General features: G+C 39.3%; 1 long non-coding RNA gene across 1 annotated transcript in view; it reads left to right on the top strand.

Annotated features, from left to right (window-relative positions):
• Positions 1-19,349: 19,349 nt before the first annotated feature.
• Positions 19,350-27,479, top strand: part of LOC140598547 (uncharacterized) — a 28,091-nt gene continuing 19,961 nt past the window's right edge. The window contains exon 1 of the long non-coding RNA XR_012000985.1: positions 19,350-19,433. This is a non-coding gene — a long non-coding RNA (uncharacterized lncRNA). The remainder of the gene's footprint in view (positions 19,434-27,479) is intronic.

Below are 27,479 nucleotides of genomic sequence, written 5' to 3'. Positions count from 1 at the left end.
CCTCAATGTCAGTATTAATTTAGTTGGCTTGCTCTTTTAAAGAATGAAGTCATTCCTTTGTCAAATAAAAGAAACAAGTAGAAAAACCAAATTGCCAAAGGAAAATTGTAATTTCTTAAAGTGGATAAAGAGAAACTGCTTTATAAGAATGGGAGGTTTTCCAAAATGTAAAAGTGTAAAACTAGTTGGGGGAAAAAAAAAACATAACAAAGCAACATCATCCTCAGGATAATAATTATCTCTGGGCAAGGAAAGACCAGGATTAGGAGAAAGGGGAAAAAAAGAAACTCCAAGCACACATACATCAATTTAAATTCTTGGAAGATTTCAAAATGCTTACACTTCACCATGTGCTTCATACTAATGAAGAACATGTTGTAGGTAACTTGATCATATAAATATCTACCACATACCCATGCACACACAAACGCACACATTGAATTGTATATGTAAACATACAAAATACTGTTTAATGAATAAGTAAATAAACGACAGAAATTTTAAGATTTTGTATTTATTCATAAGAGACCGATAGAGAGGCAGAGACACAGACAGAGGGAGAAGCAGGCTCCTCACAGGCAGCCAGATGCGGGACTCGATCCCCAGACCAATATCACACCCTGAGCCAAAGGCAGGCAGATGCTCAATCGCTGAGTCACCCAGAGGTCCCTAAAAAACAGAATTTCTGATCATTCAGCAATTTTGTCTGTGATTCCTCTGTATTGATGATCTGGTTCACTCAGTCCAAGTGGCTGAACAGTAGTATTCCATTATATGATGATACATGTATGTGTGGGCACATCTAGTCAAACTTTCTAGAAGCTTACCTAGTTTATTAGCTTTCAAAGAAATTGATTTTTTAAATCATCTCCATAAATGTTTTTCCTAGGCTCTTTGTGTTTTGTTTTTATAATTCTGTTGCTTCAACTTTCTTACTCTTTTGATTTCTTCATCTAGCTTCTTGGATTAAATGCTAGCTGATTGTAGTAAATATATTTAAGACTATTCAGAACTTCTAAGTATTGCTTTAGCTACACCTCACAAATTTATTTTTCATATTTTAGTTTGTTGATAAAGCCATTACAGTTTATGATTTTCCTTGTGAAGTCTTTTTTAACCTAGTCATTATTTAAGCATTTGGGTTTTTTTTTTTCAGATTTTCTAACCTGTAGGATTTTAATTACTAGTTGTAATAGTTCATTTCTAATTAAACTGCACTGTAATCAGATAATATGGTTTGAATAACTATGACTCTTTGTGACTGAGAGTGTACAGTTGATTTTATAAATATTTACAATGTTGCATGCATGCTTTAGGAGAATGTCTATTCTCTGTTGTATCCTCTTTTGAGTGCAGGGATATGTAAACTCACAATTATGTCATACGTGTTACTCAAATTCTCTATATATTCTCCGAATGTGCAGTTTCTGAGAGAGGTGTTAAATTTTGCCACTATGCTTCTCTGAGCTTTTCACTTTTATTTTGTAATTCTGAGTTTTCGTAGTTGCTGGCTTTTGGTGTTTTATGGTTTAAGTCTATATTATTAGGCACATACAAATTTATAATTTCTATAGCCTTTTCATGAATTATATATTATAGCTTATTTGGTTTATTCACATTAATGCTTCAACTTCATATTCGACTTTGACAGATATTGTTGCACTAGCGTTTTTTTTTTTTTTTGGTTCATATATGCTTAGTCTATTTCTTTTTTTCCCTTTTTATATTTTCTGTTTTAGGTTGTGTGTGTAGCAGTGTCCCCTGTAAGCAGCATATAACTGATTTTTTTATATCCACACTGATAATTTATTTTTTTTTATTTATGATAGTCACAGAGAGAGAGAGAGGCAGAGACACAGGCAGAGAGAGAAGCAGGCTCCATGCACCGGGAACCCGATGTGGAATTCGATCCCAGGTCTCCAGGACCGCGCCCTGGGCCAAAGGCAGGCGCCAAGCCACTTCGCCACCCAGGGATCCCCACACTGATAATTTCTGATGTTTATTAAAGCGATTTAATCTATTACATTTATTGTCATTATAGTGTATTTCGAGTTATACTGACAAACCGTATTTTGTGTTTCTTTTTCATTGAAGATTCCTCCTGGTTCTTTTTTTCTTCTTTCCTAAGTTTTGTTAGATTCATAAATCATATTTTTGTATCCTCTGTGTCAATTTTTATTTATATTAGAATTTCTCAGCTATTATGTCTTTGAACACTTTGTTCCAATATTCCTCTATTATCTTTTACAAGAATCCATTAAAATTTTCTGAAACAATGATTCTCAAAGAACACTCGATACGAACAACCTTTTCACTTTTTCTCCTTGTACTGCATCCTGGGTAAAATTCTCAGTTCTTTTTTCCAGTTTATTAATTCCTTAACCTTGGTCATTCTAGAGTTTATTCTTTTACTTTCCTATTTTTTCTTTTCTCCACACCTATATGTTTTCTGGGATTACTAATCAGATCTTTTTCCTATTCATACAATTTTATATTTTTTCAGTAAAGATCATTTCAGGGGCATGTGAGTAGCTCAGTCGGTTGAGTATACAATTCTTGATTTTGGCTCAGGTCATGAGATGGAGCCCCCACATGGGGCTCCTCACTGGGCGGGGAGTCTGCTTGAGATACCTTCTCTTCTTCTCTCCTTCCCTGCTCTCTCTTGCTCATGTGCTCTCTCTTAATTAAATGAAAATCTTTAAAAAGTTCATTTCATTCATTTTCCCCTCTGATTTTGGTACCAAGAAGTAGGTCTTACTGTGACAAATACCTAAAAATGCCAAAGCAGCTTTAGAACTGGGTAAGGGGGAAGGCTGTAGAAGTTTGGAGGGCCACACTGGGAAAAGCCCCATTGCTGTGAAGGAACTATTGGTAGAAATAATAGATGTTGAAGGCGATTCCGGTAAGAGTTCAGAAATAAAATCAAGAGCTTCAGAGATAGATTGTATCTTTTAGAGAATACATAACTAATCAGAAACAGATTGTTCAAAACATGGATGTTGAAGATCTTTCTGTGAGATCTCAGATGGAAATAAGGAACGTGTTATTGGAAACCATAAACAAGGAGAACCTTGTCATGAAATGGCAGAAACTTGGCTTAACGAGTGTTCTAGTATTTTGTGGAAGTTTGAACTTGGAAGCAATAAAATCAGATATTTATCTGAGTAGATTGCTCAGGAAAGTTTTAAAGGAGCTTGTTTCTTCCTGACTGCTTATACTAAAATGCAAGAAGAGAGAAATGAGTTGAAGAAGGTATTAAGCAAAAAGAAGTCAGGACTCAAAGATGTGGAAAATTCTCAAGTTTCCTAATTTCTCAGTTTGTCATTTCTGCTCTAGCACTTGTGCTCATGCTCTTGCTATCCCTAGACAGTTCCCTTCTTGTCCTCTTCCCATCCATGTCCGACCTATAGAGTCAGCTTCCCAACAAAGTCTGTCTTGATTTGTTCAGTCATGTTGGCATTTTCTCTTGTGAATTTCTGTAGCCTTATAATCATTTTCCTGTGATTTTTGTGACATGTAGTCTTTAAGGCACGTTTCATTTTGTAATTTTACATTTTCTGAAATTGAAATTTCAATTTTACTCTCTTGTCTGTGTGTATATCTATATCTTTTTCAGCAATTCTCTGTTTACCCATCAAATGCTTTTTATGGATAACACATATGTAATCCACGGGTCCTAGAATATGAGGAAATAGAAAATGTGACTGCTGAATGGTTCTCAGGTGGTTCTACATGGCACGTACAAGAGCAGGGCTAGAGCAGTGGGAAATTTAAGCAAACCAGTGGAGCCTTGCTCTGGTCACTCCACAGCCTTGAACAAGCAGCTCAACTCTTTTTTTATACTTTTTGCTTTATTACTTCATTTTTGGATCTGAGCAAAAAGTTTTGTGAACCCAAAAATATTGGTATAAATGTGTAGTATGTTTTAGCTTTGTCTCTCTTAGGAGAACACAGGCTTCTGCTCCCAAAGAGACTGGCACAGTTATGTCTAGATAATTGGGTCAGCTTATTCTTGATTGGTTTGTGTGCAAACATGCAGACTACATCCATAGTCATCACTCCTCTTAATCTTTCAAACATCTCTGTGCCAATCTCCTAAATGTTAGTTCCCTTCTAACATTTTCTTTAAAAAATGGTGCCTCAGGCCTCCCAGAATGAACACAAATTTTATAGCATTAATGGTTCTTTGCAGACAGCAAATTTTAGATTTCTTTCCAAAGCACATTAATGGGTGTTAAGAAAATCTGTAAATGGCTATAATTTAAGAAGAAAGTATTATCCTTAAGAGAAGATTAGAATTTGGAGGGAAAAACAACCACAATTTTTATCTAGAAACTTTTTATCTTCTCCCTCTGCCCCTTCTCCTGCATGCTCTCAATCAATCAATCAATCAATCAATCATTCAATAAAATCTTTATTTCAAAAGAGGAAATGGGCTCACACAATTGTGGAGTCTGGCAAGTCTCAAATCTATAGGGCAAGCTTGCAGGCTAGAAATTCAGGTAAAAATTGATGTTATAGTCTTGAGCCCAAATTGCACAGGCAAATGAGACATTCAGGCAAGGTTTCTATGGCACAGTCTTGAGGCTGAATTCCTTCTTCTATTGGAAACTGGTCTTTGCTCTTAAGGCCTTCAACTGTTTGGATGATGCCCCCCACACACACACACACTACGGAATGTAATCTGCTTTACTCAAAGCCTACTAATTTAAATCTTATTCACATCTAATATATTCACAGTAATGTCTACACTAGTTCTTGACCAAACTATTGGGCACCATAGCATAACCACAATAACACATAAAATTAACCATCACGGTGTGTCATTATCTATTAGGCTCTGTTTTCTACCTCTTTTCCTCACTCAGCTCTACTTCATTTCACCTTACTCCACCAAATAAAATGCAATATGATTTCAGCTTTGTAAGGGTCTCCAATCTGCTACAGACCTAAAACCTCTGAACTAATCAGGAGTTCAAAGAGCTCTCTAGATGACACAGCCACAAAGACCAAATTCCCAACAGCTTTGTGTATCAGAGGTTTTCCTGCATGGTAGGTTTGGTGGAAGAGACAATGAGTGAAAAAAGCAAATGTCTATGAGGCAGGCTGATCTCAAAATGTTAATACACATTTGCCACTGAATTCACATCATGGATGGTGTATCATTTGTATCATTATTGCTCGAAGTAAATTTTCTTGAAGTCTTTAAACCTGTACCCTGATACATATGTCAAGACTGATGGAGAGTCGCTAGGTAAGGGTGGATCTGAGCTGCTCTTTCATTCTGTATTTGGAATCTCAGCAGTCATCTCCTGGATTTTTTTTAGAGCAGAACTGATACAGCATCAGGGGCATTTCAAACTCTCAAAATGACATTTGAAAGCATTCAAATGAATGCAAGTAGCTGCATAAAGTAAGCACTAAAACGTGAGATTAACTATTGCTATGCTTCATGAGCCCTTTCACGTTTTTCTTCTAGCACCGTGGTAATAATAAAACTTAATCGTAGCAGCCTTGGCAGTTTAAAAACAGCACATATGTATTTCCACATTTGATTCTTCCTCCAAATAGCACCATGGACAAATATTGTTCGACAGATATGAAACTGGGGGCTCAGAATTCAGATTTCACTTGCGGAAAACAAATAGCAAATACTGGGTCAGAAGTAGATCACAGCTTTATCCACTATATCATCTCGTCTGTTAAACATTCTCAATTGCTGTTCTGGGAAATAAAAATCATTATGTTTCCAAAGTAAATTATGAACCAACAGCTCCGAACGACTTGTGTTAGAGGTAACAGTTCTTACACAAGAAAAAAAAAAGCAACTATTTGTGGCATTACCATGAAAGTCTCTTACTGTGAACTTTCAGAGAAAAAAATTAAATTTACAAGACTCTCATTGATTTAAAATGTAACATAAAAAAACTAGAAGAAAAAAGAAATGGTGTTTTGTGTTATGATAATGAAGTAATTTTCTTTTGTGTCTGGTAATTGCATTGGAAAACATTTTTAAAAAATAAGTACAACTCACACTTAACTACATCTTTGAAGAAGTAGAGGAAGGAGGATATTCATTCAGAGGATCAGCTTGATCTTTGCTTCTTTCACAGAGATCAAAAGACTTACTCTTATTTGAGAGGGAAAAGCAGAATTCCATTAGGACTGAGATGAAGGATGCTGGGAGCAGAGTAGCTGCCTTCTCAGTGCTTCCTAATTGGGTATCCTATCTCCAGAAGATACTCTTAATGGATTCTTCAAAATCTTAATTCCAGTAATTAAGCCATTTAGACATTGGAAGGATGTTAAACAGAGTCCAGTAAGAGCAACAGGATTCAAAGTCACTGCAAATGACTAGAGTGGCAAAGAGATAAATGGATTGGAAAACAGGAAACTTTTTTCCTGGCCCTCTAAAGTTAATCTGCAGTGCCTCAAATGAGTTCATTTATCATTCATGGGCCAGATAATAGGTCTCAGAAATCTCAGAACTGGTTCTCTCTATATAAATCCATCCTTTGTTTTAGAAACAAATCCTAATTTTTCCCATTCTGTCCTCATCAGCATGCTGACTTCCAAGCCCAGCCCAACTCAGAATTTGTGGACTTCAGTGTAGTTAGGGGCCCGAATAATGTGACAAAATGTTCTTAGTTTTACTAAAATCAAACTCATCACACATATTACAGTAAGTTCTGAAGTTGGTTATATTGTTTTTTTTTTCTTTAAGCACAACCACAACAAAAGTGATAAAGCCCCAACTGTATTTTCTTTCCAATGACAATGAACAATGAAATGTTCTCTGTTTCTGAGAGGATCATATGTTCTATAGAAAGTAATTTAATAAAAAAAGAACATCATTTAAGAAGGCACATCTTAGAGCAGTACAGACATTTAAAATTTGGGCCACGTATTTATGTTTTAAACTGCAGTTCTTACTCATTCTCTATCTTTTGCCATTTGCTTATCTCATTGGACAAGCATATTCTCAATAGCCGGTATCTCTTTCTCCATATATGGAACACTAATCACATACAGTTGAAAATCAGGAGGAAAATTAGCATTCTGTAAACACCAGTCACTTTCTTTCATGGTGCTTCACTTTATTTACTATAGAGATTTTATCGATATTGCCTGGAGTGACTTGCTCTTTTGTTGAGTTTATGGTTGATTTGTATCTCAACAGACTGTAAGTTCCATGAAAGCAGAGCCATTTTCTGTCACGTGTTCTTCTAGAGCCTGAGCCCCAAGGAGGTGTGCTTGGCACATAGTTTTGTTTTGTTTTTGTTGTTTTAGAGAGAGAGAGAGAAAGCTTATGCATGGGGGTGGGGTGGGGGGTGGGCAGAGAGAGGGAGAAAGAAAATCCACGCTCAGCATGGAGCCAATATGGGGCTCCATCTCATGACCCTGAGATTATGACCTGAGCCAAAATCAAGAGTAGGACACTTAACCAATTGACACTTAGCCCACCTGGCTGCCCCAAGGTATTCATGTATTTTAATAAACTCCAGGCACAGGACTAGACACATTGTGGACATTACCTCATTTAATTCTCAGAGTGATCTTGAAATGTAAATATATTAGCCCTTTTTCACAATGAGGAACCAAGGCTTAAAGGAATTAAGTAACTTGTGAAAAATCAAACAATTACGAATTTAGGTGTGCTGTGTGTTCTGTTTGGGGACCATGTTACAAGAAATGTTCCCAAAGTAGGCCATGGCTATAAACAAGATGATATGGGGACTAAACAAAGTGGCCTTAAGTAACAACAGCATCAGACCATAAAAAAATTATTCCCTTTAAAACTTCTTTGTAATTAACTTTATTACATCAAGGACAAAGTCTCAAACTGGTGCCAGTTTGTATGTATTGCTCCCGCAGTAATTGCTACTCTCTTCTTCTCTCTCTCTGTCTCCTTATTTCACTTAAGGGCAGGGAAGAATATAAACCCAGACTTTGTTTGCAGTGTAGAAATCTTCTACAACTTACTTAAGGCAATTAGTTCTGGTTTCTGATTTGCACTAGTAACAGAGTTCCATCATCAATAAAATTTTAGATAAAAGCCTTAAATTTACTTAAGGAAAGTATTAATTAGATAAGAGTACAGGTGGGTAGCCCTGGTGGCTCAGCGGTTTAGCGCCGGCTTTGGCCCAGGTTGTGGTCCTGAAGACACAGGATCAAGTCCCACATTGGGCTCCCTGCATGGAGCCTGCTTCTCCCTCTGCCTGTGTCTCTGCCTCTCTCTCTCTCTCATAAATAAATAAATAAATAAATCTTTAAAATTCAAACAGGGATTTTGTAATTTCTCCAGAGAGGCAACTTTCACATACCCTCTGTTGAATCGGTCTGGAATGTTCTTCTCATTTGCCACTCTCTTCTTTAGCTGGCTAGGAGTTAACATTTAATACAATGCTTGCCCTAATCTTTTTATAGCCACTAACTGCGGCTCCCTGGAAGCTTCCACATTTTGTTTCTGATAAACCACATGTTAGACATTTGCCCAAACAAAACATAAAGAAAGTGTTTGAACTCAGCCTGTGCTATTTTTGCATACTTTTACTTTATAGACAAGTGCTACAATAAAGACAACGTGTAAGTTTAGGGAGATAGAGCATGTAAGACCCCCAGACGTATTGGCCTGTGTACAGAACAAAATGTTTAATCCTTCAGAATATCTATCTGGAGGAAGAATCATTCCTGAAATGTTATAGTTTCAGTTGTGTGCTGAGTGTGAAGCAGGCCCCTAGTGGCTGTAGCCATCTGGCTTTTGGAGAATCAACTGGACCTGAGAAACCGCAGAACTCTTTTCTTTAACTTGTTTTTTTTTTAATTTTTTTATTATTATTTATTTACGATCGTCACAGAGAGAGAGAGAGAGAGAGAGAGAGAGAGAGAGAGAGGCAGAGACAGGCAGAGGGAGAAGCAGGCTCCATGCACCCGGAGCCCGACGTGGGATTCGATCCCGGGTCTCCAGAATCGCGCCCTGAGCCAAAGACAGGCGCCAAACCGCTGCGCCACCCAGGGTTCCCCTTTAACTTCGTTTTTAGTGGTAAAAGCCTGAGGCTGGATTGTTCAAATCTCCTTAGATTCTCAACATTCCAGAGTCCCCTTATTGTAAATTCCCTCTTGGGGCTTAAGCAATCATAAGTGGGTGTCTGTTACATATATACGAAAGAATCCAACTTTAAAACTGAAATTTTAAAACTTTTAAGGACATTAAACTGGTCACTAATATATTAGGCATCTGTATGTCTTAGTACATTTTTTTTTCACTATAAAAAACTCATCTACTCGTTTCAAGAGCTAACAGGTAGGGTTAACTGCCTCTAAAAAGTATCAGTAAAGAAAAACACTCTTATTCAGTGAATTTATCAATGTAATGGGGCATATAAAACATGCACATACATAGCATTTCAGATTTCATTTTACCTTCACCAAAATTATGTTCTCATTAAAATGACCTAAATCTTTTGAATTAAAAGAACAGGAGTTTCTTAAAATATTCAATATTCTTCTGATATTAGTAATATATATATATATAATATATATAATAATTAGTAATATATATTAGTAATATATTACTATTAGTAATAGATAACTTATAAAATATATATTAATAATAATATATATATATATATATATATATATATATATATATATATATATAATGTTAACTCTAGGATTTTCGGCAGTAACATATTAGCCAGATTTTCAGGAATTTGTACTGGGAAGTCACAATAGCTGTTTTACTTCTTTTTGTAATGTATATCTTGAGAAATTTAGTACCTCTATACTTCCTGAAATTCTTCTCTATTACAATTATCCTTCCAACATACCACACACTTTCCTATGGCTTCATGTTTTTTTGATGCTATCTCTCCCCTCAAGTAAGTTTGCAAGGAAAACTTCTATTTATCTTGCAGAACCTGATTTAAATACCACCACCTCTGACAAGCATTCCCTATTTACTTTCTATCTCTACCTCTTGGAGTAGAAGCAATTTTTTACTTTCCGTTTATCTTTCATCATATCACTCTGTAAAACCATCTAGTATTTTTATGATCTGCTCTATTAGTAATTTCAGGTCTGTCATCCAAAGTTATCTAGAAGTCCCTTTATGGCAAAAAACAGGTCTTCTTCATAATTGTGTCTTTCTAGCACACTAGACAATTTCTGATTGTTTAGTACACGTTTGTTGTTGTAAACAAAGAAATTTCAGCTCAGAAAAATGTGATGAAAATTTCAGGTGATCCTAGAGTAATGGTTTTGAGAATTATTAAAAGGTTCTTAAGTACAATATTAAGGCTTTTTGTGGTTTAGATGTATTTTTTTTCCATTTATGATTCTATTAAAGTTTTAAAAGTGTTTCAAAGTAGTTTTATCAATTTCTTTTCCAAGCAACAGTGTATGAGAGTTCCAGTTGTTCCATATCTTACCAATACTGAGGGTTTTCAGATTATATTTATATATTTATATACACACACACACATTGCTTTTTAAACTATTTTGTTTTCTTTTTTTTCTTATCTTACAAACAGTAACAGTAGGAAATACTACTAGAAATAATCTTTTTCATGTGTGTATTCTATTTCATTATTAGCTCAGTACTATCACAAAAGCTATGAGAGAAGAATTAAGAAATCAGACAAGTTTCAACGTTATTGGTTGTTACATTCTGGTAAAAAATGTTATTAATCTAAATATATTTCTGAGACCATATACTTTATAGAAAAGTACTCATATATCACACACAACATGTTACTACCCTAAAGGAAAACTGATATAATCCTTATATAACATTTGTATATCATATCCAAATTAGGGTTTTACTTTCTTCCATTCTGATGTTGTCGGTTACTGATATAATTAACCATAGTAGTTCATCCTCAACAGGTAATACTGATTTCCTTTCCTGATTGCCCAAAAGCTCGGACATGAGGCAGAGGCCAAACACTGTTTTTTATAATAAGGTAGGGCAGTTTCACAGCCCCATGAAAAGGACTGTACCAGGAACTCTAATAATGCCTCAAGAAATGGACTCAAAATATAGCACAAAAGCAGCAGCTTTTATTTTTTAAGATTTAATTTATTTATTCATGAGAGACACACATAGAGAGGCAGAGACATAGGCAGAAGAAGAAGCAGGCTCCCTGTGGGGAACCCCATGTGGGGCCCGGTCCAGGACTCTGGGATCACTCCCTGAGTCAAATGCAGATGCTCAACCACTGAACCACCCAGGCATCCCATGGAGCAGCAGTTTGAAACACACCGAGGACAAACATTATATGTTCTCATTCATTTGAGGAATATAAATAATAGTGAAAGGGAATAGAAGGGAAGGGAGAAGAAATGAGTAGGAAATATCAAAAAGGGAGACAGAACATGGAAGACTCCTAACTCTGGGAAACGAACTAGCGGTGGTGGAACGGCAGGAGGGTGGAGGGTGGGGGTAAATGGGTGGCAGGCACTGAGGGGGGCATTGACGGGATGAGCACTGGGTGTTATTATGTATGTTGGCAAATTGAACACCAATAAAAAATATATTTATTATTATAAAAAAAAAGAAAAAAATGAAACACACGGAGGAGATTGATTTCCTGATATCGCAACTTGTGCTGGGGGTGTAGGGATCTTCAGGAGCCTTCTCCAAGAACAAAAGAAATGATGGATGCAATGGCACTCCCCTACCCCTCAGCCTGTATATCTGGACAACTGCAGGATTCAGCATGAGTACTCTCCATTTAGCTTGCTAACACTCCATGCCTTACCCCAGTATTCTCCTGTGGACCTGTCCACTTCAACAAACCCTCAGCAGGAGTCAATCCAAAGCTGTGTCACAAGAGTGGCAGTGTGCAGGCAGCCCTAACAGGGACCAGCACCACTTCATAATGACTCCTGCCCTGGGGAGAGGGAAAGCAACCACACATACCAGTTTGACTGCAGCCGCAGCAGTGGGCTAGGGCCAGACATCTGTTCTGACTATAGGCTCCACCAACCAACCAAAGCTTCACAGGGCACAATGTAGGGAGCCTGCCCTGTAGTTCAGTGAGACTGAAGCTCTGGAAAACTGCTGGTCTGAGTAAACTCAAGCCCAAGGTGGGCCCCAGACTGACCTCTTAACAACACAGAGACCAAGCCCTAGCCACAACAGGCAAAGAGAACCATTGCAGACTACTGGACTAAAGACAAACACGAGTGAGCCTCAATAGTAGGGCACAGACAACCCACATAGGAGACACTTGAGAAGCATCAAGTTCTGGGGAACAGGGGACATTGCATTGCAAGGCACAACAGGACCTCTTTTTCAAAAGGTCACTATCGTTAAGGGCAGGATATGTAGCTGACATTCCAAGCACACAGAATCAGACACAGAGAATTAGACAAAATAAGGAGATAGAGGAATATGTCCCAAATAAAAGAACAGTACAGTATCAAAACAAGAGAGCTAAATGAAATGCAGATAATATGCCTGATAGAGAATTTAAAGAAATAGTCATAGAGATACTCACTAAATTTGAGTAAAGAGTGGAAAACCTCAATGGGACACTCAACAAGGAGATAGAGAACATAAAAAAGAACCAGTCAGAGATGAAGAACTCAGTAACTGAAATTAAAAACACACTGGATAGAAGAGAGGAAGCAGAACTCAAGGAGGCAGAAGAATGAGGTCAGTGACCTGGAAGGCAGAGCTACAGTAAGCAATCGAGCTGAATAAGTAGGAGAAAAAAATAATAATAATAAATGAAAATAGATTTAGGGAACTCAACAACAACATCAAGCATAGTAACATTTGCATACTAGGAATCCCAGAAGAAAGAGAAGAGGGGGTTGAAAATGTATTTGAAGATATAGTAGCTGAACGCTTCCCAAATCTGAAGAAGGAAACAGAAATCCAGATTTAAGAGGTACAGAGAGCCCCCAACAAAATCAACCCATGGAGGTCCACACCAGACACACAGCAATTAAAAACAGCAAAAAGTAGTGGGAAAAAGAATTTTAAAAGCAGCAAGAGAAAAGAAAATAGTCACAAACAAGGGAAACCCCATAACACTATAAGCTGATTTTATTTATTTTTTGTAATATGTTCTTATTCTTTATTGCAATAAAGATAAACCATGTATTCAAACAAAAATGTAGTAAAAGGCCTATCCAAAATGAAATTCTCCTATAGTTAAAATTCTTTTTTTATAATAAATTTATTTTTTATTGGTGTTCAATTTGCCAACATACAGAAAAACACCCAGTGCTCATCCCGTCAAGTGCCCCCCTCAGTGCCCGTCACCCATTCACCCCCACCCCCCGCCCTCCTCCCCTTCCACCACCCCTACTTCGTTTCCCAGAGTTAGGAGTCTTTATGCTCTGTCTCCCTTTCTGATATATCCCCCACATTTCTTCTCCCTTCCCTTATATTCCCTTTCACTATTATTTATATTCCCCAAATGAATGAGACCATATAATGTTTGTCCTTCTCCAATTGACTTACTGCACTCAGCATAATACCCTCCAGTTCCATCCACGTTGAAGCAAATGGTGGGTATTTGTCATTTCTAATGGCTGACTAATATGCCATTGTATACATAAACCACATCTTTATCCATTCATCTTTCGATGGACACCTAGGCTCCTTCCACAGTTTGGCTATTGTGGACATTGCTGCTATAAACATCAGTGTGAAGGTGTCCTGGCGTTTCATTATAAGCTGATTTTAGCAAAAATTTTGTGGGCCAGAAGGGAGTGACATGATATATATAAAGTGCTGAAAAAAACATCTGCAACCACGAATATTCTAACCAACAAGGCTATCATTCAGAATAAAAGGAGAGAATTAGTTTCCCAAACCAAAGTTAAGGGAATTCATCACACCTAAACTAACTTTACAAGGAATGTTAGAGGGGAGGCTTTGAGTGAAAAAGAAAGACCATAAGCAGGAGTAAGAAGAATAAGAAGCAAAAAGCAGTGAGTCTACAAAAACTAGTCAAGGGATTCATGAATTAAAAAGATGTAAAGTATGTCACCATACACATAAAATGTTTTGGAGAGAGTAAAAATTAAGTGCTTTTAGAATGGATTCAAACTTAAGGGGACCATCAACTTAAAATAGGCTGCTTTATGCATAAGATGTTATGCGTAAACCTGATGGTAACCACAAATCAAAAACTGGCAACACATATGCAAAAAAGAAAGAGAAATGAATCCAAGTAATCCACTAAAGAAATCAGCAAACTGTGAGAGATAAGAGGTATGTTCTCTAATGTCCCTACTTTGTTGAAGGTTTTTATCATGAGTGTATGTTGTACTCTGTCGAACACATTACATCTACTGAAATTAGTGTTATTATTATTTTTTAAAGATTTTTATTTATTTATTCATGAGAGACACAGAGAGAAAGAGAGAGGCAGAGAGATAGGCAGCGGGAGAAGCGGGCTCCATGTAGGGAGCCCAACATGGGACTTGATCCCGGGTCTTCAGGACCACGCCCTAGACTGAAGGCGGCGCTGAACCGCTGAGCACCTGGGCTGCCCTATTATTATTTTTTAAAGATTATTTATTTATTTATTCATGAGAGACACACGCACACAGATAGAGGCAGAGGCACAGGCAGAGGAAGATGCAGGCTCTATGCAAGGAGCCTGACATGGGACTTGACCCCAGGTCTCCAGGATCATGCCCTGGGCTGAAGGCAGCGCTAAACTGCTGAGCCACCCAGGCTGCCCTCTACTGAAATTTTTACATGGGTTTCATCCTTTCTTTTATTGATGTGATGTATGATATTGATTGATATGTGAATATTAAACCACCAGCCTCCCTGGAATAATATCTTACTTGATTATGGTGAATGATTTTTTAATGTACTGTTGGATTCTGTTTGCTAATATTTTGTTAAGGATTTTTGCATCTATATTCATCAGAAACAATGAATTGCCTGTAGTTCTCTTTCTTTTTCTTTCTCTTTCTTTTCTTTCTTTCTTTCTTTCTTTCTTTCTTTCTTTCTTTCTTTCTTTCTTTCTTCTTCTTTCTTTCTTTCTTTCCTTTTTTCTTTTTGGTAGTGTCTTCATCTGGTTTTGGTAGTAGGGTAATACTGGCCTCATAAAATGAACTTGGAAGCTTTTCTTCCTCTCTTTTTTGGAACAGTTTGAGAAGAACAGGTATTAACTCTTTAAATGTTTGATAGAATTTGCCTGTGAAGCCATCTGGCCCTGGGCTTTGATTCAAATGCAGACCTTTTCCCAAAGTCCTTGCTCTTAACCTGTATCATATACCTAGACAAGAAGATGCTGTGGATAGCAGATATAAATGTTGTGAGACAGAAGAATATTCAAGCTTCACCCTTCGCATTCATATCTTCATCCAAGTCCATTATACTTAAATGAAAAGGCCCCATTTCAGATTTGTGAGGATCTTCTGGGGCTTCTTTTACCTATCAGTAAAATTTTCCTACAATGGTGGAGGTTTTTTTTTTGTTTTTGTTTTTTTTATTCAAAAGAAGTTAGAAATGGAAATGATAGAGAATAGTTTTCCCTCTCTGTCTAGACAAATGCATTTCTCTTAACAGCTCTCTTGAATCTTGGTGAAGATAGAGACTCTAGAGCGAGTAAAACTGCTACTCTTCCCAACACCTGCTCTCACTGTATGAGGACTAGGGATAATCAGAGAAGTAGATCTTAATGTGCATCATATGCTTCACTAGACTGGCATTGTTCCAGACAAATAAATTACTTGACTACAGAAGGTGCAGTTATAATGGAATTTCAACTAAGCAATAACAACAATAATGGCAAAAAATAACAATATTAATAACTATGGATTTGTGGGCTTTCTAAATTGTTCAGAAATGTGAGGTCCACAACTGATGTGTCTGCTGTCCAATGCTTGATTTGTGGTATAGATCAAAAACTTTTCCTTGGGTGGCTCAGTTGGTTAAGCATCTGCCTTTGGCTCAGGTCATGATCCCAAGACCGTGGGATGGAGCCCATCAGGCTCTCTGCTCAGTGGGGAACCTATTTCTCAGTCTCCCTGCTTACCACTCCACCAATTTGTGCGCTGTCTCTGTGTCAAATAAGTAAATAAAATCTTTTAAAAACATTTTCCTGGGGGATCCCTGGGTGGTTTTTTTTTTGTACAAAATTTTCAGTTTTATTATAAAAATGCCCACACAACAAAGATTGTCATAAGTCATTTCTTGGCTCTACTTGCATTCAGCACTTGCTCTTGAGCAGCTTTCTTTGCTTTTCCCATCTCGACAAGTTCCTTATATCGCTTCATGCAGTCCTTCTTTGTCCTGCCAGGCACTGCTTCTGCTATTTTTTCCCACCTTTCAGGTGTATTTACTGGGTACGTTTTTAAATCCTGTTCCAAAAGCTTCTGTTCTTCTGTTGTCCAAGGGGTGAAATCTGTGCACGGGCCTTCAAATCGTTCTGAAGGTGTTGCATTGTTGGCTTGAGGCACCACTCCATGCTCTTTTTTAAATTTATCAAAAGCCCTTTTGTTTATGTCATCTTTTTGAAGAGGGTCAAGTTTTTGAAGACTCTTTGTTTTGCCAATAACATCTTTGGCAGTTCTCTTGACTCCAGAAGAAGAGTGTATAGTCTTATCATTAGCGATAACTTGCCATCTTGAATTTGTTCCAGCAAGGAAGAGGTTCACAGCTTTAATTAGTAATTGCAAATCATCTTCTGACCAGTTTTTACTGCCATTTCCACTTCCACCAGTTCATTTCTCTGCATTCTTGGATGCTTGTCGCATTCGAGCCTCACCTTCCTCTTTCTCTTTTCTAATCTGCTCATTTATTTCTTCTGTTTTTTCCAGAGCAGCCTTTCTTACTTCCTTTGTAGATGATGTGAGTGTTTCATTCAAACACTGTAAACTTAGGCACTTAGCGCCTGCCTTCTGCCCAGGGCATGATCCTGGAGACCTGGGATGGAGTCCCATGTTGGGCTCCCTGCATGGAGCCTGCTTCTCCCTCTGCCTGTGTCTCTGCTTCTCTCTCTCTCTCTCTCTCTCTCTGTCTCTCATGAATAAATAAATAAATCTTAAAAAAAACTTTTCCTCGAAAAATCATGTGAAATTTACATACAGGGAAATTCACAGAACGCAATTTTTTTATTGTCCATTTGGTCAGGGACTAATTGCCATATTAAAATCACCCTCTGTCAGCTATTTTTTTTCTAATGTATATTGATTGGTTTCTTATTTAATCAGACTTACACATTTTATTTCCATTGAATATGGAATTCTAATTCCTTACTATTTAACCTTAACTCAAATCTTACCCTCTCTTTTAATAAATTAGGACATACCAATCTTGTAAAATATTATTTCTAATTATCGGTTAGTACATTCCACTCTCTTCTTTCATCTGACAGGTGAGACACACAATCACTCAATCTTCATGCAAAGATATATGACGATGTAATACAGTTTTACAGAATACTGTGTATGTTATTTCTATTACATAATTCATTTTAGTGTTTCCATCCATCAAAATATAGCGTTCATCTGAAACTTCTCTAATAATTCTTTTGCCTCTTATGTACAGAGATAGATAAATGAAGTGACTGTCTTACAACATGTAATAGGTTGACTTATTTGTTTGTATGTGGGGATTTATACAGTGATTTGTCTCCAAAGAGGAAGTGAAATAATTTTTTTAAATGGAAAACATAAAAATTTTAATGTGAAGACTACAGGGAAGGCTTTAATGAAGGAGAAGGCTGACATATTTTCCTGATAATGACAACACAGACATTGTTAAATTTCTTTGCGAGGACAATGAGAAAAAAGTTAGGAGGGTGCTTTTATAAAGTCATTGTTATTATTACTCAAGTCAATGAGCTGTTAAGTACAAGCTTAATTATGACCTATGTTCATCATCTTGATACTTAATAACGCACCAGATGCACTTTCCCTGCTTTGTCAATTGCCTGATCTGGGATCCCTGGGTGCCCAGCGGTTTAGCGCCTGCCTTTGGCCCAGGGATCCTGGAGACCCGGGATCGAATCCCACGTCGGGCTCCAGGTGCATGGAGCCTGCTTCTCCCTCTGCCTGTGTCTCTGCCTCTCTCTCTCTCTCTCTCTCTCTCTCTCTCTCTGTGACTATCATGAATAAAAAAAAAATTGGCTGATCTATCAGTTGACTGAGCATTCCCTGCCAAATGTGACTGTCTTCCATCTCCAGAGGAGATAGCTGGTTTACCCACATCTAGACTTCATCGTTTTCTTCCCAAAATATTTGTTCCCTGAGACAGGTTCCATCGGAAATTAGGTCGGAAATTAGGTCGGAAATTTGTTGTTTACTCACCACATCTTAGGTCAGAAGAAACAAATGAAACAATATCTCATCTTGATAAATGATTGAGATACGGTCATATGACATACTAATTTTAAAAGTGTGTTAATCCCACCTAAATATAGATGACGAATTAATTTAAACGTGGGCTAACCGGCCTGCTCTGCACTGCATCCAGGTGATGCCTTTGCTCTCAAGTTAACCTGATTGCGCAGAGGTGCCCTTGTTCCCTGACTTCATCCCCAAACCATCAGGATTATTTCAGTTTACCTTCTCCTTTTCCCAGAACATCCTGTTTGGAGTCATGCAAAGGGAGTGTTTGCTGCAAAGAAGCCTAATTCATAGTTAACATTGTCCTTATCATGGACATACTACATAGGGGAATGCCTCTGCTGGAGGTCACCCACCAGGACCCACAAACCTGTGGCCCACACCCAGGCTGGCTGGGCTCCAGACAGGTTGATTTGGCTCCTTCCAGACCCAAGCCCAGGGCGCTGGGCGGTCGTGGTTCACCCAGGGTGGGGGCAAAGTGCCCAGGGTAGCAGCACTTCTTATTTTTGGTGGAAACTGCCCCTCGCTCTGGCTTTCAGGACCTGGGGGTGTGCGCACTCATCGCGACAGTCCCTCTCTTAAGTGAGGCACTCCGCGCCCCCCCCCACCCCCAATCACCTCTGCGCGCCCCCCTGCAGCCCTTGCAGCGCCCAGCGCACCCCAATGGCGGCCACTGAGCTTCCTGCAAGCTCCCAGTTGCCTCCGTCGCCGCCTGGGAATCTGGGGCCCCAGGGGACTGCGAGCCCTGGTGTCCGTGGGACACAGGGAGGACGCAGCCGCTGTGCCTGCCCCACCCGCCACCCCTGGGAGCGGGGAGGCCCGGAGAGGCGGGGCGCGGCCAGCAGCTGGCCTGGGGCAGGAGCAGCGCCGCCCACAGCCCGGGCCTGGAGCCCAGCGGAGGGGGAGCGGCGGGGGCAGAGCTCTCCTCCACGGGGGAGGGCCCCCAGCGGGGGGCACAGCAGCACCAGGCAGCTGCCCGGAGGCCGCGGGGTCCTGGAGCGGGGGTGGGGGGGGGCAGCTGCAGCGGGAACAGGCCTCCGTGGAAGCGTGGCTGGTGATCACCGGGACTTCACCTTCTCTTACTTTGTTAGGAAAGCCACCAGGTAAGGAGGGGACCCCCGGAGGACGCGCCGGGCGCTGAGTGGCCTGGGGCTCAGCTCGCCCCCTTCCTGAACCTCCCCCCTTCCTTCACCCTTAAAGGAGCTCTGTTCCCAGGCCCTTTGCTTTCCAAGGAGGGCTTTGGTCCCGCTGGGCCATAGAGATCTCTACTCCGCGGCAGGTACAGCCCAGACGCCAGGCGTGGGGTTCGATGCAACTTTCTCACAAAGTTAGATGCAACAGTGCACAGGCTGGACCCCCTCCCTCGCCCCGCCCCCCACCCCCTGCCCTGGCATCCCCAGGGCAAGATTGTTCAGACACCCCGCTCAGAGGCCTCCCCCCGCTCTAGCCTCCGGGGCCCCCTAAATCTTAGCGCCCCTCAAACCATGTTGGAGCCCTTCCCTGCAGCTCCTCCGGGAGCACCATTTCCAGCCTGGTCGCAGCGGCTCCGCTCCACCCCAGGCCCCTCGCCGGCCCTCAGGGGGGGCGGGGAAGCCGGCGGGGGAGAGCGCGGGGAGCCCTAAGGCAGCACCATGCCGGAGTCCTCCCGGAGTGAGTGGGGTCGCCTCCGCCCCCGCAGTCCCTCCCGGGCTCCGGCGCTTCCTTCCACTCTCTGGCTGCGCCCAGGGCGGCGCTGGGGAGGGCGGCGGCGGCGGAGGGCAGGTGCCCTTTGGGGACCAAACAAGGTACTTCCCGAGCATCCCCCCTCCCACTTCCCTTGGGGGCGCGGGGCTGGGTGCGGGGTGGGGGCGTCGGGGTCAGCCGGGGGCGGGGGTGCTCCCCTGGAAGCGGACTGATAGGGTTCTCTGCCTTCATTCTCTTCGTGTAGTCCTACTTAGGGACCTCAGAAGCGGCTCTTGTTTTTCTGTTTGTTTGTTTTTTCACAAAAGGCTGTTTCTCCTAAAGCTTTGGTGTCCCTGTCATCCCTGTTGGGGTTTGGGGACAGAGCCGACCTCTTCGGGCAACTCTGATCTCCAGGGTTTCGTTACTCCCCGTCCTTGTAAAGTCTTTAAAAAAAGACTTTTTTTAAAGCTATGGTTATTAAAACGTATGTGTGTATATATTCTTATATACTATCTGTAAGAGTTCATGTTGAGTAAAAGTCAGAAAAGGAAAGTGTAAAATATTTAAAGAGTAGCACAGACCATTAATTGTAAGAGTTAAAAAGCACCAAAAGCTGTCAGTTTAAAGAATATAATCTAAGAGCTTGTGTGTAGTCAGGGGTTCTCGTTTGGGCTGATACTTGGTGGCATTAACTGGGTATTTAAGAGATTACTCAGTTGTTGATTATAAAAATTCCAAATTTCTAAACCCAGCGTGATTCATATGGTTGTGGTAAAAACTTATTGCAGACATTTTCACTTTAGAGCTAGGATTGTTTTTTTAACTAGAAGCTCACATTACTTTGCTTTTTTCCCTTTTGTTACACGCTGTAAGTGTAAAATGAGTCTGTGATTCAGAACCCCATGAAACAGATCGTTCTGTAGAAACATTTAACATTTTTTAAATTTAAAATAAATTTGGATTCACTTAGATTGGGCATCCGTGCCTGTAAACAGGCATGTTGATGGAATATTTCTACCTTATTTGATTTAATTGTTGTCATTTGACATTCATGCGTGCTTTTTTATCCTATCCCCAGACTGAATGATCTGTCCTCACAAGTAGTCCCTGAACAGGATGAAGGTTTCTGGCATTCCTAAATTCTTATTTATATACCTGTGAAGGGGATCCCTGGGTGGCTCAGAGTTCAGTGCCTGCCTTCTGCCCAGGGCATGATCCTGGAGACCTAGAATGGAGTCCCACGTCAGGCTCCCTGCATGGAGCCTGCTTCTCCCTCTGCCTGTGTCTCTGCACACCCCCCCCCCCCGGTCATGAGTAAATAAATAAAATTTAAAAAATACCTGTGAAAATTGGTTGACCTTGAAAGGAGTTCTGCTGCTATATTACATTGATTGTTATAACTTATCTTCAAACACAGAGCTAAGCACCTAGTTTAAAGAAAGCTACAAGCTTGGGGCATAGATGCTTTTTAGGAATCGCAGCCTCAAAGAAAAAAAAAAGGAATCGCAGCCTCTTTATGTGAATTTGAGTGTCAATTGAAGAATTCATAACATAATCTATAGGCAGAAAAATTATTTTGAGACTTGCAAACTACAACGTATGGAAAATCCCACCCTCACTGTTCTACCTGCCTGTGTACATACCCTGTGAACTAAGGGCTCTAATCTTCATGCATTTGCAAATGAAGGCTTCTGGTGCCAGTGCCACTTTAACAGCTCTTCTTCTTGCCATCATACTAAAATAATGTTACCTTTCATTATTTACTAAACTTCTCTGCCAAGGAGGGTGATGTTTTACATCATTTAGTATTGTAGGAGTAGCATGGTTGACTTTTTATTGCTTTGTTTTGTACGAGGCAAAGAGAATATTCAGAATATTTGGCATTTAATGGAAATAGGAATTACTAAGTGAGGACAAGTTTTTATGACCGCTTGGATCAAAGTCCAGAAACAGAAGTCTTACACTTCCGTGTAGCTTTCAGCGATAGACTTTTTATTTGACACTGCAAAACTGTGCTGAATTAGTTCACATTCCTGGTCCTGTGTCTAGGATTTTTTTCACTTCTTTTCTTTTCTTCTCTCTTTCTTTGTTTCTGTCATAATTTTCTCATCTCTAAAAGCTGTAATATTCTTATTTGCAAAATAGTTCTATTAAAATCAGATGAAATAAATTTAACACCAATAAAAGATAAATGTATTATAAAAAATTCAAGTGAAATAAAATCAGATGATAGATATCAAATAAATATTGCCATCCACTTTTTCAAAAGATACTGTTTCTGTGAATATATAGGAATATAATTCCAATTATCAGATAAATGATTTGTGAGGCATATGTTATTAAGTTGTCACTAGTGTTGAAGATAATAAAACTCTATGGTTATTGACTCAGTCTGACTTCGGTCTTATTTATAATAATTTTATGGTGGTAATTCTGATGCGGTGATGACCTTTTCTTTTTGTATGTTTTTTTTTTTTAATTAAGATTTGTGCCTTTTATTTTTTTTTTAATTAATTTTTATTGGTGTTCAATTTACCAACATACAGAAAAACACCCAGTGCTCATCCCGTCAAGTGTCCACCTCAGTGCCCGTCACCCATTCCCCTCCAACACCCGCCCTCCTCCCCCCTTCCACCACCCCTAGTTCCTTTCCCCGAGTTAGGAGTCTTTATGTTCTGTCTCCCTTCCTGATATTTCCCAACATTTCTTCTCCCTTCTAGTATCTTCTAGTATCATATCTCTAGTGATAACTATAAAAAATAGCCATCCTTATTTCTGCTCTCTGTACATATACCGAGGTATAAGAAAAGATCCGGATCTCTTAAGCTGATGAAATAATTAAAACACACACACACACACACACACACACACACACACACACACAGAATTTTTGCACTTTAGAGTTAGAGAGGATCATGAAATCCGGTGTTTCTCAGACTTAAGTAGTGTTCCCCTGCTAAAGACAGTCTTATTCATCTCTAGCATATTAGAAAGCATTTGGTCATAAGTAACATAAACCCTACTTGGATGCATATAAAATTGACTTACATGATTAAGTGCCTGGAGATTGGTTTGGTTATGAAATTGAGCTGATCAAATACCCGTCAAGATTCTGTTTGTCTGTATGTCTGTTTAATCTGTTTGTCCTTCCTTCAGTCCATCCATTCACCTCTTCTTCCTTCTTTCTTTCCTTCTGTCCATCTACCCTTCCATTTTTTGGTCTTATGCTGTGTTGGCTTTATTCTGTACGTTTTCTTTATAGGCTGGAAGCCTTTTTGGTGCAACTTTCGGTGGCTCTTAATATTCTGAAACTAGAGAAATACCTTGTTATTTGTGTCAGTCCTCTCAAAATTACTCTGGCCCTGCTTGGGTCATGTGCCAGCTCTGGACCAATCACTGTGTCCAGAAGAATAGGTTTATCCAAGGGGTGGATAAGCCACAATCTGAAATGCCTTTGGGGGAGAGGGAATTTCCTAAAAGAAAGCGATGTAGACACAGCAAGAAGTTCCAGATACCTACCATCTAGTGCCGGGCTTCCTTTTATTTAATGTTAGTTAAACGTGGAATTCTTAAGAGCTGGTATAATGCTGCCATAATTACAGCATTTTTCCAATTGTAATACCAAAATAAATTTGTGAGTTAATTACGAACTAAAATGGTACAACCCCAGCCAGATACAAGTTGACAGCATTTATTAAATCACCTTTTTAGAGTGAATCTGGCCCTGCCTGCCCAGTAAAGGGTCTGCTGAGGTCAGCTCACCTTTACTACAGTTGCCTTAATGATGATTGACTTCTTCCCCTGGGTCTGCTCAGTCAGGAAGCTTTTATTCCAATAGCACAGCATACCAACTTTGGGTTTTCCTTGGTCTGAAAGCATATTTGCATATCAAGGTGGTCTCTTTTCAAGATTTCCCTTTGTTCTGCGACCACTAAACTGCAGTGTGATTGTGAACACAAATATATACCTGACTGCCAAAATTGCAGGACAGTGCTTGATTCCAAGGTGGTCATCCCAGTATTTTAAAGTATACTTCTTTCACCTTCTTTCTCTCCTCCTCCTCCTCCTCCTCCTCCTCCTCCTCCTCCTCCTCCTTCTTCTTCTTCTTCTTCTTATTGTTATTATTATTATTATCATCAGTGTGGAAACACAAAATTTAAGACACTTTCATAGAAAAATTACAGATCTCCACAACACACTTGTTTGGGGTCCCTCCAATTGGAGGTGCCCCCAAGTGCCAAACCAGCACAGTCTTTCCCATATCTCAGCTGCAAAACAAATCAGTTTACATATTTACAGCATAGACGTCAGTGACTATGTTTTCTTTCAGAGATAAGTAGGATTTCCTTTAAGGAATATTTTTCACACATGTGTTTGTGAGTGCACGGAAATTTACAGAACACATCTCTTTCAACTCTCAGTCAAGTGTGAATGTAAAACCACATGAAGCAGTTATGCATTTAATTTGTATCGGGTCCCAGTTAGCTTCTCAGATGTTTTCATAGCTGGAGAAAACTTGGAAATACTAGATAACTTCAGGCAGAGCGTTCATGTCCTTTCCATGCCAGATCCAAGAGAACTAATCACTGTAATATCGGAGTAGAGGTTATTTGAGGATATCACTTGGAGGTGCTCCGAATCTCCCCAGCTTCATATAATAGCCTATTATAGTGTAGTCATCTTTTCTTTATCTAAAGCAGTACTCCTCAAAGGGGATGCTGTGGGGGTACCTAGGTGGTCTAGTTGGTTAAGTGTCCAGCTCTTGATTTTGGCTCTGGTCATGACCTGAGGGTTGTGAGATCAAGCCCCACCTTGGACTCCATCCTGGGCATGGACCCTGCTTAAGATTCTCTCTCTCTCCCTCTCACTTTTTTCCCTCCCCAGCTTCTCTCTCTCCCCCTCTCAAAAAGAAAAGGTGAGGGATGCTATTGGAGTTCGATGGTGGCTTTTTTATGTTGTTTTGAGACACTGTACAACACATTGCAGGATATTTAACATCCCAAGGCCCCAGACACTAATTGCCAGAGTGCCCCCATCATACTGACCCACATTTCCAAATGCCCCCAAGGACATACTATTACGTACATACTACTTGGTTAGAAGCCATTGTTCCAAACTCTTTCATATTGATTTCTACTGATGAATACTGTGTAAGGGCCCCAGATAGGACAAATCTTAGCTTCAAACCCTGGAGCTATCTCTTTCAAAGAGTATGACCTTAGGTGCTTCATTTGCCTCCTCTGTAAAATGGGGATACCATTTACTTTGTAGGGTTCTTACGAAATTTAAAGGAAATAATGTATATTTTCTTCTCTCTCCTAGAATGAATTTCAGTAGTTTACTCTTTTATCTTTATCTTGAGAATCATCAGCACCTTAAATATAATCACAGACAGTCATTGCTTTATTCTGGCAAGTGGGAATTAGAACAAATGAATGGTGATTTTATAGATTTTAAGAGTCCTTATTTTTCACATGAATGTTAATTAATGATTTGAACAGAACCATTTGTGAATTCTGTGAGGTACTGGAAAAGGAAGTGGAAGGGGAGCTCAGACCTCCCAGTGCTGTCCCCAGCATTGGAATTGGCCCAAATTAATAACCCTCAGCTTTAAAGTGAGAGAGGGTAGGGAATCAAAGCAGAGACATTCATTAGTGAGCTTAAAAATCTCTTTCAGGTCTCCTAACTCAGGGAAAAGAACTAGGGGTGGTGGAAGGGAAGGTGGGCGGGGGGTGAAGGTGACTGGGTGACAGACACTCAGGAGGGCACTTGAAAGGATGAGCCCTGGGTGTTATTCTATATGTTGGCAAATTGAACACCAATAAAAAAAAATTATGAATAAAAAAATCTCTGCTCTAAGCATTCTTTTTTTAGGCTTATTTGAGAGAGCAAGAGAGAGAGCATGCACACAAACAAAAGAATACAAGCAGGGGGAGCTGCAGAAGGAGGAGGGAGAAGCTGACTCTCCCCTGAGCAGGGAGCCTGATGCCCATGGTTCCTTGCTCTATCCCAGGACCCTGAGATCATGACTTGAGCCAGAGGCAGATGCTTAACCGACTAAGCCACCAGGTGCCCCAGCACTAAGCATTCTTGATTCTCACAAGGAGAGCAGAGTGTCAGATTCTCAGATTCAATAGTTTTCTTCTTTAACTACTTTCCAAATATATGAGTAGTGGATGCAGGTCAAATCATTCAAACAGTGTAACTCAAACTGTAAAATTAGGATTGAAGGGCAGGAAAAATATCTAATGTTATATTTATTTTTGTGAGTTATTTTTGTGGTTTTCCTACAGATCATTTTAGCAGATTTCCTTATAGGTGTTTAACCATCCCTTTCCAGACAAATAATTAGTATAATTTTTGTAATTCTGGTTTTAAAGTGATTAATTCACATGACTTATGGAAAAAAGCACTGGACAGAAAGAAAAAGGGATGACACTTTAATAGTAATCTTCAAAACTTGGGAATATGTTGTGTTTTGTGGATTACTCAGGTCCTGCAACTTTTTAATCTACTTGTCTGAAGCATCCTGCAAATCTCCCCAAATATTACTGCTCAAAAACCTGGTGCATAGCCCTCCTGGAGGCCCAAGCTTCAGCATACTTAGAGAATTTCCTCAATTGAGCCCCTTCGGTAGGAGCTATAACAGACCAACTTTAGTTTCCAAATCTGTATCAGAGTGTTAAAGTATTATGTTATCTAGTACTAAAAACCATTCTGCGATTTAGAATTATGATTATTGTGAAATATTGCAATTGTTTTCATTATAGTTATTTATTTTCTCACATTTGTTGTGAGTTTTATCTTTGATATTTTGAAAAAAGGTGCCCCAAATCTATAACTTATTTCTGCAAAAAAAATTAAGTTTTTGATAGTAATGGAAAAACAAGATATGTTCTTATATTTATTTTTCTCAACTAAATATTCAGCTCTTTATTTTTATACATTATTCAGAAAATTACATCATATATAGTGTAGTTATTATTAGTCTAGGGAGTCTTAATGGTTTTTCAGTACTAAATTGAGAGAAAACAAGCATTGAAAAGACCATTTTATTCCTTTAAGTGTTTCTGTACAGATATTAGTGCTTTTAAAACAGGAGCCTAAGAAGCAGCAGTGGCTAACATCTAGTTGTTCTGTACAAGCCTCTTGAATAATTTTTATTTTTACAAGAAATCAATTTTGAAGGTATACCCCATTTAATAATGTTTGATTAACTGAAAAGTAATATCTATCATGTATTAAAGACTGTATTAGGCATAAGGTTTGTCTGAGACTCTATGCTGTCACATTATATGTCTCATTTCCTTAAATTTTTAAAAAATATTTATTTATTTATTTATTCTACTTTACATTTTGTGGCTTTTTTATTTTCATGAATCTATTTTTTATTGGTGTTTAATTTGCCAACATATAGAATAACACCCACTGCTCACCCCGTCAAGAGCCCACCTCAGTGCCTGTCACTCAGTCACCCCTACCCCCCG

The sequence above is a fragment of the Vulpes vulpes genome, chromosome 4 (genome assembly GCF_048418805.1).
Source record: "Vulpes vulpes isolate BD-2025 chromosome 4, VulVul3, whole genome shotgun sequence".
NCBI classification, from domain to species: domain Eukaryota; kingdom Metazoa; phylum Chordata; class Mammalia; order Carnivora; family Canidae; genus Vulpes; species Vulpes vulpes.
This window is presented reverse-complemented; position numbering and strand designations above follow the sequence as displayed.